This window comes from Ambystoma mexicanum, chromosome 7q (genome assembly GCF_040938575.1).
Source record: "Ambystoma mexicanum isolate Mex_15411 chromosome 7q, UKY_AmexF1_1, whole genome shotgun sequence".
NCBI classification, from domain to species: domain Eukaryota; kingdom Metazoa; phylum Chordata; class Amphibia; order Caudata; family Ambystomatidae; genus Ambystoma; species Ambystoma mexicanum.
Genome location: NC_090941.1, coordinates 1,159,406,860 through 1,159,427,937, shown reverse-complemented (window position 1 = coordinate 1,159,427,937; position 21,078 = coordinate 1,159,406,860). Strand labels below are relative to the sequence as shown.

The 21,078-nt window shown below is 52.1% G+C and overlaps 1 long non-coding RNA gene across 1 annotated transcript in view; it reads right to left on the bottom strand.

The window, feature by feature from the left end:
• The window catches only part of LOC138528712 (uncharacterized), a 160,795-nt gene extending 146,781 nt beyond the window's left edge, over positions 1-14,014 (bottom strand). The window contains exon 1 of the long non-coding RNA XR_011284213.1: positions 13,773-14,014. This is a non-coding gene — a long non-coding RNA (uncharacterized lncRNA). The remainder of the gene's footprint in view (positions 1-13,772) is intronic.
• Between the last annotated feature and the right edge of the window lie 7,064 nt (positions 14,015-21,078).

The window sequence follows — 21,078 nt, the reverse complement described above, 5'->3', positions numbered from 1 at the left end:
TTCCATGCCACAGATGCAAGCTCCCCACTGCACAGACCTGTGACTTCCATGCCACAGAAGGAAACTCCCAATTGCAGAGACCCATGACTTCCATGCCACAGAAGGAAACTCCCAACTGCACAGAGTCCATGCCACAGATGCATGCTCCCCACTGCAGAGACCCATGACTTCCATGCCACAGTAGGAAACTCCCACCTGCACAGAGTCCATGCCACAGACGCAAGCTGCCCACTGCAGAGACCCATGACATCCATGCCACAGAAGGAAACTCCCAACTGCACAAACCCATGACTTCCATGCCACAGAAGGAAACTCCCAACTTCACAGATTCCATGCCACAGATGCAAGCTCCCCACTGCACAGACCCTTGACTTCCATACCACAGAAGGAAACTCCCAACTGCAGAGACCCATGACTTCCATGCCACAGAAGGAAACTTCCAACTGCACAGAGTCCATGCCACAGACGCATGCTCCCCACTGCAGAGACCCATGACTTCCATGCCACAGAAGGAAACTCCCAACTGCACAGAGTCCATGCCACAGACGCAAGCAGCCCACTGCAGAGACCCATGACATCAATGCCACAGAAGGAAACTCCCAACTGCAGAGACCCATGACTTCCATGCCACAGAAGGAAACTCCCAACTGCACAGAGTCCATGCCACAGATGCATGCTCCCCAATGCAGAGACCCATTACTTCCATGCCACAGAAGGAAACTCCCAACTGCCCAGAGTCCTTGCCACGGATGCAAGCTTCCCACTGCACGGACCAATGACTTCCATGCCACAGAAGGAAACTCCCAACTGCACAGAGTCCATGCCACAGATGCAAGCTGCCCACTGCAGAGACCCATTACATCCATGCCACAGAAGGAAACTCCCAACTGCACAGAGTCCATGCCACGGATGCAAGCTGCCCACTGCACAGACCAATGGCTTCCATGCCACAGAAGCAAACTCCCAACCGGACAGAGTCCATGAAACAGATGCAAGCTGCCCACTGCAGAGACCCATGACATCCATGCCACAGAAGGAAACTCCCAACTGCAGAGACCCATGACTTCCATGCCACAGAAGGAAACTCCCAAATGTAGAGACCCATGACTTCCATGCCACAGAAGGAAACTCCCAACTGCACAGATTCCATGCCACAGATGCAAGCTCCCCACTGCACAGACCCGTGACTTCCATGCCACAGAAGGAAACTCCCAACTGCAGCGACCCATGACTTCCATGCCACAGAAGGAAACTCCCAACTGCACAGAGTCCATGCCACAGATGCATGCTCCCCACTGCAGAGACCCATGACTTCCATGCCACAGAAGGAACTCCCAACTGCACAGAGTCCATGCCACAGACGCAAGCTGCCCACTGCACAGACACATGACATCCATGCCACAGAAGGAAACTCCCAACTGCAGAGACCCATGACTTCCATGCCACAGAAGGAAACTCCCAACTGCACAGAGTCCATGCCACAGATGCATGCTCCCCACTGCAGAGACCCATGACTTCCATGCCACAGAAGGAAACTCCCAACTGCACAGAGTCCATGACACGGATGCAAGCTGCCCACTGCACAGACCCATGACTTCCATGCCACAGAAGGAAACTCCCCACTGCACAGAGTCCATGCCACAGATGCAAGCTGCCCACTGCATAGACCCATGACTTCCGTTCCACAGATGAAAGCTCCCCACTGCATGGACCCATGACTCCCATGCTACAGAAGGAAACTCCCAACTGAACGGACCCATGACTTCCGTTCCACATATGCAAGCTCCCCACTGCAGAGACCCATGACTTCCATGCCACAGAAGGAAACTCCCAACTGCACAGATTCCATGCCATGGATGCAAGCTCCCCACTGCACGGACCCATGACTTCCATGCCACAGAAGGAAATTCGCAACTGCACAGATTCCATGCCACAGATGCAAGCTCCCCACTGCACAGACCCAAGACTTCTGTTCCACAAATGCAAGCTATCCACTGAATGGACCCATGACTTCCATGCCACAGAAGGAAATTCCCAACTGCACGGACCCATGACTTCCGTTCCACATATGCAAGCTCCCCACTGCAGAGACCCATGACTTCCATGCCACAGAAGGAAACTCCCAACTGCACAGATTCCATGCCATGGATGCAAGTTCCCCACTGCACGGAACCATGACTTCCATTCCACAGATGCAAGCTCTCCACTGCATGGACCCATGATTTCCATGCCACAGAAGGAAACTCCCAACTGAGCGGACCCATGACTTCTGTTCCACAGATGAAAGCTCACCACTTCATGGACCCATGACTTCCATGCCACAGAAGAAAATTCCCAACTGCGCAGAGTCCATGCCACAGATGCAAGCTCCCCACTGCACAGGTCCATCACTCCCATGCCACAGAAGGAAACTCCCAACTGCACATATTCCATGCCACAGATGCAAGCTGCCCACTGCACAGACCCATGGCTTCCATACTACAGAAGGAAACTCCCAACTGCACGGACCCATGACTTACTTTTCCACAGATGCAAACGCCCCACTGCAGAGACCCATGACTTCCATGTCACAGAAGGAAATTCCCAACTGCACAGACACATGACTTCCATTCCACAGATGCAAACGCCCCACTGCAGAGACCCATGACTTCCATGCCACAGAAGGAAATTCCCAACTGCACAGACCCATGACTCCCATGCCACAGAAGGAAACTCCCAACTGCACAGATTCCATGCCACAGAGACAAGCTCCCGACTGCAGAGACCCATGACTTCCATGCCACTGAAGGAAACTCCCCACTGCACAGACCCATGACTTCCATGACACAGAAGGAAACTCCCAACTGCAGAGACCCATGACTTCCATGCCACAGAAGTAAACTCCCAACTGCACAGAGTCCATGCCACGGATGCAAGCTGCCCACTGCACAGACCCATGACTTCCATGCCACAGAAGGAAACTCCCCACTGCACAGAGTCCATGCCACAGATGCAAGCTGCCCACTGCATAGACCCATGACTTCCATGCCACAGAAGGAAACTCCCAACTGAAGAGACCCATGACTTCCATGCCACAGAAGGAAACTCCCAACTGCACAGATTCCATGCCACGGATGCAAGCTCCCCACTGCATGGACCCATGACTTCCGTTCCAAAGATGCAAGCTCCCCACTGCATGGACCCATGACTCCCATGCTACAGAAGGAAACTCCCAACTGAACGGACCCATGACTTCCGTTCCACATATGAAAGCTCCCCACTGCAGAGACCCATGACTTCCATGCCACAGAAGTAAACTCCCAACTGCACAGATTCCATGCCACAGATGCAAGCTCCCCACTGCACGGACCCATGACTTCCATGTCACAGAAGGAAACTCGCAAAAGCAAAGATTCCATGCCACGGATGCAAGCTCCCCAGTGCACAGACCCATGACTTCCATGACACAGAAGGAAACTCCCAACTGCAGAGACCCATGACTTCCATGCCACAGAAGGAAACTCCCAACTGCACAAATTCCGTGCCACAGATGCAAGCTCGCCACTGCACAGATTCCTTCTCACATATGCAAGTTCCACACTACACATATTCCATGCCACAGCTGCAAGCTCTCAACTGCACAGATTCTGTGCCACAGATGCAAGCTCCCCACTCCAGAGACCCATGAATTCCATGTCACAGATGGAAACTCCCAACTGCACAGATTCCATGCCACAGATTCAAGCTCCCCACTGCACAGACCCATGTCTTCCATGCCACAGATGCAAGATCCCTACTGCACAGATTCCATGACACAGATACAAACTTCAAACTGCACAGACCCATTACTTCCATGCCACAGATGGAAACTGCCAACTACACAGATTCCATGCTGCAATTGCAAGCTCCCCACTGCACAGATTCCATGCCACGGATGCAAGCTCCCCACTGCACATATTCCATGCCACTGATGGAAACACCCAAATGCACAGATTCCGTGCTACAGATGCAAGTTCCCCGCTGCTCAGACCCATGACATCCATGGCACAGATGCAAGCTCCCCACTGCACACACCCATGACTTCCATGCCAAAGAAGGAAACTCTCCACTGCACAAATTCCATGCCACAGAGGCAAGTTCCCCACTGCACAGACCCATGACTTCCATGCCACAGAGGAAAACTCCCAACTGCACAGACTGCATGCCACAGAGGCAAGTTCCCCACTGCACAGACCCATGACGTCCATGACACAGAAGGAAACTCCAGACTGCACAGACCCATGACTTACATACCACAGAAGGAAACTCTCCACTGCACACATTCCATGCCACAGAGGCAAGTTCCCCACTGCACAGACCCATGACTTCCATTACACAGAAGGAAACTCCCAACTGCAGAGACCCATGATTTCCATGCCACAGAAAGAAACTCCCAACTGCACAGAGTCCATGCCACAGATGCATGCTCCCCACTGCAGAGACCCATGACTTCCATGCCACAGAAGGAAACTCCCAACTGCACAGAGTCCATGCCATGGATGCTAGCTGCCCACTGCACAGACCCATGACTTCCAAGCCACAGAAGGAAACTCCCAACTGCACAGAGTCCATGCCACAGATGCAAGCTGTCCACTGCATGGACCCATGACTTCCGTTCCACAGCTGCAAGCTCTCCACTGCATAGACCCATGACTTCCATGCAACAGAAGGAAACTCCCAACTGCAGAGACCCATGACTTCCATGCCACAGAAGGCAACTACCAAGTGCACAGATTCCATGCCACGGATGCAAGCTCCCCATTGCATGGACCCATGACTTCCGCTCCACAGATGCAAGCTCCCCACTGCATAGACCCATGACTTCCATGCTACAGAACGAAACTCCCAACTGAACGGACCCATGACTTCCGTTCCACATATTTAAGCTCCCCACTGCAGAGACCCATGACTTCCATGCCACAGAAGGAAACTCCCAACTGCATAGATTCCATGCATGGATGCAAGCTCCCCACTGCACAGACCCATGACTTCCATGCCACAGAACGAAACTCCCAACTGAACGGACCCATGACTTCCGTTCCACATATTTAAGCTCCCCACTGCAGAGACCCATGACTTCCATGCCACAGAAGGAAACTCCAAACTGCACAGATTTCATTCCATGGATGCAAGCTCGCCACTGCACGGACCCATGACTTCCATGCCACAGAAGGAAACTCCCAACTGCACAGATTCCATGCCACGGATGCAAGCTCCCCACTGCACGGACCCATGACTTCCGTTCCACAGATGCAAGGTCTCCACTGCATGGACCCATGACTTCCATGCCACAGAAGGAAACTCCCAACTGCACTGACCCATGAGTTCCATTCCACATATGCAAGCTCCCCACTGCAGAGTCCCATGACTTCCATGCCACAGGAGGAAACTCCCAACTGCACAGGTTCCATGCCACAGATGCAAGCTGCCCACTCCAGAGACCCATGACTTCCATGCCAAAGAAGGAAACTCCCAACTGCACAAGTTCCATGCCACGGATACAAGCTCCCCACTGCACGGAACCATGACTTCCATTCCACAGGTGCAAGCTCTTCACTGCATGGACCCATGACTTCCATGCCAAAGAAGGAAACTCTCCACTGCACAAATTCCATGCCACAGAGGCAAGTTCCCCACTGCACAGACCCATGACTTCCATGCCACAGAGGAAAACTCCCAACTGCACAGACTGCATGCCACAGAGGCAAGTTCCCCACTGCACAGACCCATGACGTCCATGACACAGAAGGAAACTCCAGACTGCACAGACCCATGACTTACATACCACAGAAGGAAACTCTCCACTGCACACATTCCATGCCACAGAGGCAAGTTCCCCACTGCACAGACCCATGACTTCCATTACACAGAAGGAAACTCCCAACTGCAGAGACCCATGATTTCCATGCCACAGAAAGAAACTCCCAACTGCACAGAGTCCATGCCACAGATGCATGCTCCCCACTGCAGAGACCCATGACTTCCATGCCACAGAAGGAAACTCCCAACTGCACAGAGTCCATGCCATGGATGCTAGCTGCCCACTGCACAGACCCATGACTTCCAAGCCACAGAAGGAAACTCCCAACTGCACAGAGTCCATGCCACAGATGCAAGCTGTCCACTGCATGGACCCATGACTTCCGTTCCACAGCTGCAAGCTCTCCACTGCATAGACCCATGACTTCCATGCAACAGAAGGAAACTCCCAACTGCAGAGACCCATGACTTCCATGCCACAGAAGGCAACTACCAAGTGCACAGATTCCATGCCACGGATGCAAGCTCCCCATTGCATGGACCCATGACTTCCGCTCCACAGATGCAAGCTCCCCACTGCATAGACCCATGACTTCCATGCTACAGAACGAAACTCCCAACTGAACGGACCCATGACTTCCGTTCCACATATTTAAGCTCCCCACTGCAGAGACCCATGACTTCCATGCCACAGAAGGAAACTCCCAACTGCACAGATTTCATTCCATGGATGCAAGCTCGCCACTGCACGGACCCATGACTTCCATGCCACAGAAGGAAACTCCCAACTGCATAGATTCCATGCATGGATGCAAGCTCCCCACTGCACAGACCCATGACTTCCATGCCACAGAACGAAACTCCCAACTGAATGGACCCATGACTTCCGTTCCACATATTTAAGCTCCCCACTGCAGAGACCCATGACTTCCATGCCACAGAAGGAAACTCCCAACTGCACAGATTTCATTCCATGGATGCAAGCTCGCCACTGCACGGACCCATGACTTCCATGCCACAGAAGGAAACTCCCAACTGCACAGATTCCATGCCACGGATGCAAGCTCCCCTCTGCACGGACCCATGACTTCCGTTCCACAGATGCAAGGTCTCCACTGCATGGACCCATGACTTCCATGCCACAGAAGGAAACTCCCAACTGCACTGACCCATGAGTTCCATTCCACATATGCAAGCTCCCCACTGCAGAGACCCATGACTTCCATGCCACAGGAGGAAACTCCCAACTGCACAGGTTCCATGCCACAGATGCAAGCTGCCCACTCCAGAGACCCATGACTTCCATGCCAAAGAAGGAAACTCCCAACTGCACAAGTTCCATGCCACGGATACAAGCTCCCCACTGCACGGAACCATGACTTCCATTCCACAGGTGCAAGCTCTTCACTGCATGGACCCATGACTTCCATGCCACAGAAGGAAATTTCCAACTGCGCAGAGTCCATGCCACAGATGCAAGCTCCCCACTGCACAGGCCCATCACTCCCATGCCACAGAAGGAAACTCCCAACTGCACATATTCCATGCCACAGATGCAAGCTGCCCACTGCACAGACCCATGACTTCCATGCCACAGAAGGAAATTCCCAACTGCACAGACCCACGACTCCCATGCCACAGAATGAAACTCCCAACTGCACAGATTCCATGCCACAGAGGCAACCTCCCCACTGCAGAGACCCATGACTTCCATGCCACTGAAGGAAACTCCCAACTGCAGAGACTCATGACTTTCATGCCACAGAAGGAAACTCCCAACTGCACAGATTCCATGCCACAGTGGCATGCTCCCCACTGCAGGGACCTATGACATCCAAGCCACAGAAGGAAACTCCCAACTACACAGAGTCCATGCCACGGATGCACGCTGCCCACTGCACAGACCCATGACTTCCATGCCATTGAAGGAAACTCCCAACTGCACAGATTCCATGTCACAGATGCAAGCTCCCCACTGCACAGACCCATGACTTCCATGCCACAGAAGGAAACTCCCAACTGCACTGAACCAATGCCACAGATAAAAGCTCCCCACTGCACAGACCCATGACTTCCATGCCACAGAAGGAAACTCCCAACTGCATAGAGTCCATGATACAGATGCAAGTTCCTCACTGCACAGACCCATGACTTCCATGCCACAGATGGAAACTCCCAACTGCACAGATTCCATGCCACAGAGGCAAGCTCCCCACTGCACAGACCCATGACTTCTGTCTCACAGATGCAAGCTCAACACTGCACAGACGTATGATTTCTATGCCACAGATGCAAGCTCCGCCTGCACAGACCCATGACTTCCATGCCACAGAAGGAAACTCCCCACTGCACAGATTCCATGCCACAGATTCAAACTCCCCACTGCACAGACCCATGACTTCCATGCCACAGAAGGAAACTCCCAACTAAACAGATTCCATGCCACGGATGCAAGCTCCCCACTGCACAGGCCCATCACTCCAATGCCACAGAAGGAAACTCCCAACTGCACGTATTCCATGCCACAGATGCAAGCTGCCCACTGCACAGACCCATGACTTCCATGCTACAGAAGGAAACTCCCAACTGCACGGACCCATGACTTACTTTTCCAGAGATGCAAGCTCTCCACTACATGTACCCATGACTTCCATGCCATAGAAGGAAACACCCAACTGCATGGACCCATGACTTCCATTCCACAGATGCAAGCGCCCCACTGCAGAGACCCATGACTTCCATGCCACAGAAGGAAACTCCCAACTGCACAGATTCCATGCCACAGAGGCAACCTCCCCACTGCAGAGACCCATGACTTCCATGCCACTGAAGGAAACTCCCAACTGCAGAGACCCATGACTTTCATGCCACAGAAGGAAACTCCCAACTGCACAGATTCCATGCCACAGTGCCAAGCTCCCCACTGCAGGGTCCTATGACATCCAAGCCACAGAAGGAAACTCCCAACTACACAGAGTCCATGCCACGGATGCACGCTGCCCACTGCACAGACCCATGACTTCCATGCCATTGAAGGAAACTTCCAACTGCAGATTCCATGTCACAGATGCAAGCTCCCCACTGCACAGACGCATGACTTCCATGCCACAGAAGGAAACTCCCAACTGCACTGAACCAATGCCACAGATAAAAGCTCCCCACTGCATAGACCCATGACTTCCATGCCACAGAAGGAAACTCCCAACTGCACAGATTCCATGCCACAGAGGCAAGCTCCCAACTGCACAGACGCATGACTTCCGTGCGACAGATGCAAGCTCAACACTGCACAGACGTATGACTTCTATGCCACAGATGCAAGCTCTGCCTGCATAGACCCATGACTTCCATGCCACAGAAGGAAACTCCCCACTGCACAGATTCCATGCCACAGATGCAAACTCACCACTGCACAGACCCATGACTTCCATGCCACAGAAGGAAACTCCCAACTAAACAGATTCCATGCCACGGATGCAAGCTCCCCACTGCACGGACCCATGACTTCCATGCCACAGAAGGAAACTCCCAACTAAACAGATTCCATGCCACGGATGCAAGCTCCCCACTGCACAGGCCCATCACTCCAATGCCACAGAAGGAAACTCCCAACTGCACGTATTCCATGCCACAGATGCAAGCTGCCCACTGCACAGACCCATGACTTCCATGCTACAGAAGGAAACTCCCAACTGCACGGACCCATGACTTACTTTTCCAGAGATGCAAGCTCTCCACTGCATGTACCCATGACTTCCATGCCATAGAAGGAAACACCCAACTGCATGGACCCATGACTTCCATTCCACAGATGCAAGCACCCCACTGCAGAGACCCATGACTTCCATGCCACAGAAGGAAACTCCCAACTGCACAGATTCCATGCCACAGAGGCAACCTCCCACTGCAGAGACCCATGACTTCCATGCCACTGAAGGAAACTCCCAACTGCAGAGACCCATGACTTTCATGCCACAGAAGGAAACTCCCAACTGCACAGATTCCATGCCACAGTGCCAAGCTCCCCACTGCAGGGTCCTATGACATCCAAGCCACAGAAGGAAACTCCCAACTACACAGAGTCCATGCCACGGATGCACGCTGCCCACTGCACAGACCCATGACTTCCATGCCATTGAAGGAAACTTCCAACTGCACAGATTCCATGTCACAGATGCAAGCTCCCCACTGCACAGACCCATGACTTCCATGCCAAAGAAGGAAACTCCCAACGGCACTGAACCAATGCCACAGATAAAAGCTCCCCACTGCATAGACCCATGACTTCCATGCCACAGAAGGAAACTCCCAACTGCATAGAGTCCATGACACAGATGCAAGTTCCTCACTTCACAGACCCATGACTTCCATGCCACAGAAGGAAACTCCCAACTGCACAGATTCCATGCCACAGAGGCAAGCTCCCCACTGCACAGACGCATGACTTCAGTGCGACAGATGCAAGCTCAACACTGCACAGACGTATGACTTCTATGCCACAGATGCAAGCTCTGCCTGCGCAGACCCATGACTTCCATGCCACAGAAGGAAACTCCCCACTGCACAGATTCCATGCCACAGATGCAAACTCCCCACTGCACAGACCCATGACTTCCATGCCACAGAAGGAAACTCCCAACTAAACAGATTCCATGCCACGGATGCAAGCTCCCCACTGCACGGACCCATGACTTCCGTTCCACAGATGCAAGGTCTCCACTGCATGGACCCATGACTTCCATGCCACAGAAGGAAACTCCCAACTGCATGGACCCATGACTTCCATTCCACATATGCAAGCTCCCCACTGCAGAGACCCATGACTTCCATGCCCCAGAAGGAAACTCCCAACTGCGCAGGTTCCATGCCACAGATGCAAGCTCCCCACTGCAGCGACCAATGACTTCAATGCACAGAAGGAAACTCCCAACTGCACAAGTTCCATGCCACGGATGCAAGCTCCCCACTGCACCGAACCATGACTTCCATTCCACAGATGCAAGCTCTCCACTGCATGGACCCATGACTTCCATGCCACAGAAGGAAACTCCCAACTGCGCGGACCCATGACTTCCGTTCCACAGATGAAAGCTCTCCACTGCATGGACCCATGACTTCCATGCCACAGAAGGAAATTTCCAACTGCGCAGAGTCCATGCCACAGATGCAAGCTCCCCACTGCAGAGACCCATGACTTTCATGCCACAGAAGGAAACTCCCAACTGCAAAAGTTCCATGCCACGGACGCAAGCTTCCCACTGCACGGAACCATGACTTCCATTCCACAGATGCAAGCTCTCCACTGCATGGACCCATGACTTCCATGCCACAGATGCAAGCTCTCCACTGCATGGACCCATGACTTCCATGCCACAGAAGGAGACTCCCAACTGTGCGGACCCATGACTTCCCTTCCACAGATGCAAGCTCCCCACTGCACAGGCCCATCACTCCCATGCCACAGAAGGAGACTCCCAACTGCACGTATTCCATGCCACAGATGCAAGCTGCCCACTTCACAGACCCATGACTTCCATGCTACAGAAGGAAACTCCCAACTGCACGGACCCATGACTTACTTTTCCACAGATGTAAGCTCTCCACTGCATGGACCCATGACTTCCATGCCACAGAAGGAAACACCCAACTGCATGGACCCTCGACTTCCATTCCACAGATGCAAGCGCCCCACTGCAGAGACCCATGACTTCAATGCCACAGAAGGAAATTCCCAACTGCACAGACCCATGACTCCCATGCCACAGAAGGAAACTCCCAACTGCACAGATTCCATGCCACAGAGGCAACCTCCCCACTGCAGAGACCCATGACTTCCATGCCACTGAAGGAAACTCCCAACTGCAGAGACCCATGACTTTCATGCCACAGAAGGAAACTCCCAACTGCACAGATTCCATGCCACAGTGGCAAGCTCCCCACTGCAGGGACCTATGACATCCAAGCCACAGAAGGAAACTCCCAACTACACAGAGTCCATGCCACGGATGCACGCTGCCCACTGCACAGACCCATGACTTCCATGCCATTGAAGGAAACTCCCAACTGCACAGATTCCATGTCACAGATGCAAGCTCCACACTGCACAGACCCATGACTTCCATGCCACAGAAGGAAACTCCCAACTCCACTGAACCAATGCCACAGATAAAAGCTCCCCACTGCACAGACCCATGACTTCCATGCCACAGAAGGAAACTCCCAACTGCACAGATTCCATGCCACAGAGGCAAGCTCCCCACTGCACAGACCCATGACTTCCGTGCCACAGATGCAAGCTCAACACTGCACAGACTTATGACTTCTATGCCACAGATGCAAGCTCCGCCTGCACAGACCCATGACTTCCATGCCACAGAAGGAAACTCCCCACTGCACAGATTCCATACCACAGATGCAAACTCCCCACTGCACAGACCCATGACTTCCATGCCACAGAAGGAAACTCCCAACTGCACAAATTCCGTGCCACAGATGCAAGCTCGCCACTGCACAGATTCCTTCTCACATATGCAAGTTTCCCACTGCACATATTCCATGCAACAGATGCAAGCTCCTCAGTGCACAGAGTCTATGCCACAGCTGCAAACTCTCCACTGCACAAATTCTGTGCCACAGATGCAAGCTCCCCACTCCAGAGACCCATGAATTCCATGCCACAGATGGATACTCCCAACTACACAGATTCCATGCTGCAATTGCAAGCTCCCCACTGCACAGATTCCATGCCACGGTTGCAAGCTCCCCACTGCACATATTCCATGCCACTGATGGAAACACACAACTGCACAGATTCAGTGCTACAGATGCAAGTTCCCCGCTGCTCAGACCCATGACTTCCATGGCACAGATGCAAGCTCCCCACTGCACACACCCATGACTTCCATGCCAAAGAAGGAAACTCTCCACTGCACAAATTCCATGCCACAGATTCAAGTTCCCCACTACACACACCCATGACTTCCATGCCACAGAGGGAAACTCCCCACTGCACAGACCCATGACTTCCATGCCACGGAAGGAAACTCCCCACTGCACAGATTCCGTGCAACAGGTCCAAGCTCCCCACTGCACAGACCCATGACTTCCATGCCACAGAAGGAAACTCCCCACTGCACAGATTCTGTGAAACAGGTGCAAGCTCCCCACTGCACCGACCCCTGACTTCCATGCCACGGAAGGAAACTCCCCACTGCACAGATTCCGTGCAACAGGTGCAAGCTCCCCACTGCACAGACCCATGACTTCCATGCCACAGGAGATAGGGGCTCCATTGGGACATTTTCCCAGACAAATTAGCCCCCCCTCCCCACAACACAAATAACAATTCCTAGCACAACATAGTCCTCCAACCTCGGGAGCCATCAGGACCGCTCGAGGACACAATCTATTCTCTGCCCTCAATGAACATTTCTCACATTTTTTGGGGTGCGACTTTGTGGAAATTCGCGCAGAGTGCGCCCTGTAAATCCGGCTAAGGAAGACAGATTGGTAAAAACTGCCGGCTGCTGCAGAGTGCACAGAGTCATGCAGCCAGCCCCGTGCCAGTGGTGGACTGGCCTGCAAGGGAACGCCGGCGACGGATCCCCTTCCCGCAGCCCGCCCATCCCTCCTCATCCCCCCAGAGCAGCTCGGCATCGGCCTGCACGTGTGCCCTCACTCTTAACACACTACATCTCCTTCGTGTTATGTTTCCCGACTCTGTAATGCCCACAGAGAGACGCAGCCGCTGCAAAATGCAGCATGTGACGCCCCTTCTCAAAACTTCGTGGGCAGAGAACCCCGAAACTCGGTGGGGTTGCGCTGGGTCACGTGTTGTTCCCTCTCCCCGCCCCACCCCCCATGCCAGGTAAGGTTGCTAGGGCGGCAAGCCTGGCATGACCACTCGGGATGCAGACAGCGCCAGTCTCCCTAAAACCGGACGCGCCGGCCCCCGCTTCTGTGCACACGTCCGCGGAGCTCGTCTTCGCACTCACCGTCATCAGCCGCAGCTGCAGACCCCTCCCGTGCCCCCTGCCCGAGGACCAGGAGAAGGAGGACGATGCAGCAGCCCACCGCCTTCATGGCTCCAGCGAGGTCGGGGATCAGAAGCGTAGGAGCGCCAGTGCTTTTACAGTCCGCGGACTGTGTGTGGGGTGCAGCTCAGGTGTGTGCATGGCATCCAATGCCCTGCCCTCTTTCACAAGAGCTCGGAACAAATATGAACTCCTCTGGCCGCCGTCCAAGCTCGGAGAGAGAGCCTCGAGAAGCAGCTATTCCCGTCTAACCTGTAATCCAGGCCTCTCCCAGGCAGGGCATGTAATTACTGTTAGAACATGATATATGCCTAACTGGCCACAGTGGCAGGATGCGGTGAGGGCAACGATTTAACTCTGCGGGAGTCATTCAGGCGAAACAGTACACAAAAGGCTCGCGAATGTGAGCACGTGTGCAATCACACCAGAAGTCACAAGAAACAGCAACAAGAAAAAAAGGGCACAGGAATCGGATGCAGACAACCACCAGTGAACGAGCCCAGCATGATGAGGTTATGAAGCCCAAGGACCCGACCTCGGCACATGCCCCAGGCCCCGTACCGTACGGAGTACGGCACGATGAAGGGCCCGGGGGGTTAGGCGCAGGGTGGGGGGAAATGGCGCCAAAACCAAGGGGAGGGGTGACCAAATGGCGCCCTCTCCCCTGCATTGCCAGGAAATGGCACAGGGTTGACAAAGAAAGGTGTGAGGGGAAAGCAACAGGGGGGAAGTCCGGGGGGGGGGGGGGGGGGAAGTCCGGGCCCCCAAAGGAAAGAACAAAGGCATGTGTGAAATGGAAAGGCATTGTATGCAAGGAGAAGCAGAGGGGATCTGAATCAGGGGGGAATGGAAGAGGGGCAGGGGGGCAGGCTTAGAACCCTTAGAGACCCCGATCCCAACACCTATAGGGGCACCATTGGTACCGAGTCCGGAAGGGGCTCCGCAAGGGGGCAGTCCCCAGGGGACAACAACCGCACCTGTAGGAGCAACAGCACTGCCAGTGGCAGGTAACCCACCGCAGGGGGTGGTACCACCAGTGGTAGAGGCGGCAGTTACAGACAAGGAAGGGGGTCCAGCCATGACCAAGTATGGCAGGCCAACAATTGGAAAAGATGCACAGGGCCGGTCCATGAAGTGAAAGAAAAAATCTGGAGGAAGGAATTTATTGACATTTTTTCCCTGCTAGATTGTCAAAAGAGAGGGATGAATGTGTCAATAGAGGGTGTAAAAGAAGATGAGAAGGGTTTGTTGAGGAGTGGGACAGTAGCAAGGAGTTTTGACAACTGGACGGCAGTTTTCCAAATAATGTCCACTATCATGCTACAGAAATACCCGGAGGACGGGGTGGCATTGGTCGCATATCAGCAGACAGTGCTAAAAGTATACAGGGCATTCGGGGGGATATATGGAAGGAATACGATCACGAGTTTAGAAAAGAAATTGATTGCTTCCCAGATATGGGGTGGGATGAGGAAAACCTCAATCGATACATATTTAATGTCTTAAAAGAAAAATGGGGCTCAGGGGAACAGAGCTCAGGAGGGCAACAGAGAAGGCAGTACTGGCAGAATGATTACAGGAGTGACTATAGATAAAAATAACAGGAGATATGAAAGTAGCTACGACAGATCAAGGGAGAAGAATTTTCAGAACAGGCAGTATGGGTCACAGAGAGTTTGGCAGAGCAGCTTACTGCCAACGGCACAAGGGGGCGGAAGCGGTAGCATGTGGGCACCACGCATAGAGCCAGGGCAGTGTAGGAATTTCGAAAAGGGAGTGCATGCAGCTGGGGTTGGAAGTGCAAGTTCAGCCACAAGTGCGAGAAATGTAAGGGAGACCGACCACATCAGCTCCAAGTTCACCAGCTCAGCTGCACTTAGCAGCAGAAACAAGGAGAAGCGGGATTAGGGGCTGGGGCGAAAAGGGGGCTACACCGGAGAAAACCCAAAGGATGAAAGAGTGGCTCCAAGCATTCCCAAACCAGGAGACTGCAAGCTTGATCAGAAAAGGTTTCCAAGATGGGTTTAACATTCCATTTACACGAGTAGGCTCGCTGAATACCCCAAGAAACTTGAAGTCAGCTTTAGAGAACAAAGAGTTAGTGACCAAAAAAATCCAGAAAGAGGTGGAACTGGGTAGGATTGGGGGCCCTTTCACAATTTTGCCATTCAAGGAGTTTATATGCTCCCCGCTAGGGCTAGTCCCAAAGAAGGAAAAAGGGGAATACAGACTGATCCACCATCTTTCATACCCTCCCGGGGCTTCAGTCAATGACGGCATCCCACAAAATGAGGCAACAGTAGTTTATACAGATTTCCAAGAAGCTATGGAGATAATCAGGAAGGCAGGCGAAGGGGCATGGATGGCAAAGGCGGACATTAAATCAGCCTTCCAGCTATTGCCGGTGAACAGCGAATCATAGAAATGGCTATGTATGCAATGGGAGGAAGGGTATTTCATCGACAAATGCCTACCCATGGGTTGTGCCATAACGTGCGCATATTTGAGAGGGTGAGTTAATTCCTACATTGGGCGGTTGCAAAGGAGATGGGAGAAGACAGGATTGTACATTACCTCGACGATTTTTTGTTTGTAGGGCCCAAGCGGTCAAAAATATGCAAGGATACTTTGGACAAATTCATGGAGATAACAGGTGATTGGGGTGTTCCACTAGCAGGGGAAAAAAGCGATGGGCCCAACACAGAGAATCCAATTCCTGGGGATAGATATTGACTCAAGGCAAGGCGTATGCCGGATCCCAGAGGATAAAGTAGCAGACCTGCTGGAAACAATAAAAGACCTGAAAGGGAGGAACAAGGCCACGGTGAGAGAATTGCAAGCATTAGCAGGAGAGCTAAATTTTGCTGCAAGAGTCATACCGCAAAGGAACGTTTTTCAAAGAAGCATCGAGCTAAGAACAGGAGGGGCCAAGATGGGGCACCACAGGGTCAGAATAGGGGGAGGAGTTAAGAGAGACATGGAAGTCTGGGCGGAATTCCTGAGGTTGTTCAATGGGTCGGTCATCTGGCGAACGCCCATCAACGAGCAGGGGAAAAGAGTGCTGTTCACGGATGCGGCAGGTGGTTTCGGCTTTGGCACAATACTAGGGAGAAAGTGGTGCGCAGAGGAATGGCCAAAGTCATGGCAAGAGGCAGAATGGACTAGGAACATCACTCTGTTGGAACTTTTTCCAATCTGGGTAGCATTGTGTGCATGGGGAGAGGAGCTGAATAACAAAGAGGTGGCGGTATGGTCGGATAACATGGCAGTGGTGCACGTGTTGAATAAAGGGAGTGCATCATGCCCAGTAGTACTAGAATTAATGAGAGCCATCACACTGGAATGTCTGAAGAATGATATATGTATAAGGGCGAGGCACAAATCTGGTGAAGCAAATGTGGTGGCTGACGCCCTGTCTCGGTTTCAGTATGAAAGGTTCAGGGAGCTGAGGCCGGACGCCAGAAAGGAGAAAACGCCCATGCCAAAGAAGGCATGGGTCCCACTGGAAGCACTGGAAAGGCGAGAACGGTTAACTACAAGGTTAATACAAAAGAACATGGGAAACCGCAGGAAACAGAACGGGTCATAGATAAGCTGGCCAGGAACGCCCCAACATACAAAACGGGTAAGCAGTACGGAAAGCATGTAAATAATGTATTAACGGAAACTGGAGTGCAGAATGTGGGAATAATTTCAACAGAGAAAATGTGTGAATTTTTGGAAGGTGCATTTGCCAAAGGAAGAAAGAAAAGCCGGGCGGCTGCACTCTTAGCGGCAGTAGCATACACCGCAAAGGTGGCTGGGGTACCGGATCCAGCGGATAAAGCATGCAATGAAGGATTGGGCAAAGTTAGAAGGGAAGAAACCAGACAGCAGCAGGCCCCTAAATTTCGGGAAGTTAGTGATCCTGTTAAAAGTATTACAAAATACATGTAGCAGCACGTATGAAACAGCCCGGTTCAAAGCAGCATTCGCGTTGGCATACTATGGGGCCTTCAGGGTTGGGGATCTGGTGGCCCGTAACACAGTAGCATCGGAAGTAAGGGCATGTCCATAATGTTGAGAACATCCAAAACTGACCAGGCAGATAAAGGGAGAGCAATAAACCTTAACTGCATCAGAGAGAAGGACCACTGTCCCAGATGCATCACCCAGGATTTCCTGGATATCCGACCGCAGGTCGACGGACAATTACTAATACATAGGGACGGATGCGCACTCAGCAGGTACCAGTTCCCGGTCGGTACTAAAACAGGCAGTAGCCAAAGCAGGGTGGGATCCATAGGAGCAGCTACTTCCTCATGGGCAGGGAGCCTGGGAGCAAAGGGCATAAAACAAATTGGGGGGTGGAAGTCACAATGTTTTAAAAGATACATTTGAGAGGAACTAATATGAACCTTTGCCCCCCCCTTTTTCTTTCTAAAGAATCAGGGTCCTACAAGTCTGCATGGATAGTGGGGCACTCCTTCGTGACACGGGCAGGCAGGTGGATTGAGGAAGTCAAGCAAGGACTCCATTTCAATAAAACAATCACGTCCTGGTGGGGCCTCCCGGGGATGCATTGGGAGGACATTCACGACAGGTTGTCGGATTTGATCGGCTTCAGGGACCCGCCAGAGTACCTGGTGATACACCTGGGGGGAAATGATCTGGTTAGCACAAGTAGGGGAGAATTACAGAGGAGCATCTGCGATTCCCTGCATAGCATAGCACACTGTTGGTGTAAAACTGAAATTGTTATGTCAGAGGTAATAGCAAGGAGGATCTGGTACGGGGCACATCGGAGGCAGGCAATCGAGACAGCAAGAAGAAATCTAAACAAAGCAGTGGAGAAATACTGCAGGAGCACTGGGCTCCATTTCATAACGCATGGTCTCTCCCAAAATAACCCAGAAATGTTTCATCAGGACGGGGTGCACCTGTCCACTAAGGGGATGGGGGTCTTCTCTGACAATATCTTCAGGGCACTGGAGGAGCGGGGATGCAGATAGAGGTGCTTTTGGAGGGGACCTGAGCGGCCGAGGCAACACCCACTCAGGTGTGGCAGCACGTGTCCAGGAACGGATGCCTAAGGGTAACTAAGACTTTGGTGAGAAGAAGCTCTGGGCATCTACAAAGCTGGACACGAAGTGCACAAAAGCACATTATTGTGATTATATTGATTTGTGTATTTTCTGTAAGAAAATAAAAAGCCTACAGCCTGTATCTTTCCACAACAAAATTGGTCTGCTATGTTATTCCATAGTTATGTGTCAGGTAACAAGAGCAAAGTGAGCCCAAACTACTCAGCCTATGCCCCAGACCCCGTACCGTACGGAGTACGGCACAATGAAGGGCCTGGGGTGTTAGGCGCAGGGTGGGGGGAAATTGCGAGAAAGCCAAGGGGGGGGGGCGACCAAATGGCGCCCTCATCCCTGCGTTGCCAGGAAATGGCACAGGGTTAACAAAGAAAGGTGTGAGGGGAAAGCAACAGGGGGACCGGGGGAAGTCCGGCCCCCCAAAGGAAAGAACAAAGGGCACTGGGGGTATAAGTATCCCCAGGGAAAGCAGAGGGATCACAAACCAGGTAAGGAGCTCACCTCGTTCGGGTAAGCTCCTAAGGCCTGGAAAAGGGAAGGAAAACGTTAACCACCCAACCCGCCCTACAAGGAAAAGAGAAGGACCAGAGGAAAAAAAGGCAGGAGCCGGTACGCCGAGTACTTTCTTCGGTACACGGTAGAAGAAAGTCGTAGGCGGCACGTGTCCAGGAATGGATGCCTAAGGGTAACAAAGACTTCGGTGAGAAGAAGCTCTGGGCATCTACAAAGCTAAACACGAAGTGCCCAAAAGCACATTGTTGTGATTATATTGATTTGTGCATTCTCTGTAAGAAAATAAAAAGCCTATGGCCTATATCTTTCCACAACATAATTGGTCTGCTATGTTATTCCATAATTATGTGTCAGGTAACAAGAGCAAAGGGAGCCCACACTACTCAGCCTATTCCTGCATGAGGGTATGATAGTGGCTGCAATACAGGTCCTGGGGCCCCACTACAGATACATTAAACCGCTGCAATTGAGGTGTCGAGGTAAGAATGGAGGAGGCGAACTAATAATAAGGGGGAGGTGTGCAGGACACAGGACAAGGGGCGGGAAGCCAGCAAAAGGCAGAGAAATGCTAGCAAAATAATCAATGGGAGTGGGCGTGCCCCCGGGCATATAAAGCTTCCTTCTGCAGGAGATTCCTGCTCGAGCAGAAGGACGCCCGCTGCACCGAAGGACCAGTGTTTTTTTCATTGGGGGCCTAAGCGGCAGGGGCGCAGGAGGTAGCAATAAGTAGAACATACGTGCCACATTGCAAAGACACGCGCGCTTTCAATGCAGTTCCACTTTGCCCTGATGCAAAAATGCAGTCAATGCACATATTTTCATTTCACATTTTCTCTAGCGATAATACGGTAAGAAATTGCCCCAGTGCTACGTTTTAGTAATGGGGCCACAGATGTGAAATGTGTTCACTTTTGAGGGGCCCAGTAAAATGGGCAGTGCACAGTGCAGTCAGGCAGGTATTCGTATAATTGACCTAAAAACATTTGATCTAAAACATTTGATAGATTTTTTTTTACCTTTTATTCAGACACATTTAATAAAATATATATATAAGAGGTGGGTAAGGGTATGGATTAGGTTGAGGGGAAGTGGGGGGTTTGCAGGGGCTTTCACCCACATCTTAGACTGAAAAAAAGGTGAAATAAATTTGATCAAATGTGATTAGGTCAAATGTCTTAGGTGAAAGAGACCCAAACGGTCAGGCATACATTTACTGGCGCCCTGCAACTATTTGTTTCAAGAGTTGCCACTGCAGTGCAAATAGGAGGTAAGCAAATAGGTAGCAGTTTCACTAATCACTGGTGAACGATGCCACAGTTCTGAAAACTAGTGATAACTAGTGACGTTCTACCAGGAGGAGAGCTCAGGACAGCGCCATGTGCAGCGCACATCAACCAGGTTCGAATCCCGGACCCGTGCTTAGAAACTGGTCGCTGGTATCTAGCGTGTTATAAAATATGAATGAATTAATTAACAGCACCAAACCTGCACATTTAGCATGACTTTAAAAGGTACTCCTTGCACACCCGCTAGCTCCGCTGGATTACCCGCTGCGGTGCCCATGCACCCGTGGTGCTGCACCTGTGGTGCATTCTGCTGTTTGCGTGGCACATTAGTAGTGTCGAAAAGGGATGGCTGGGAGGATAACTCAGGGGTAAGGGGTGTGTCTTGAAGCA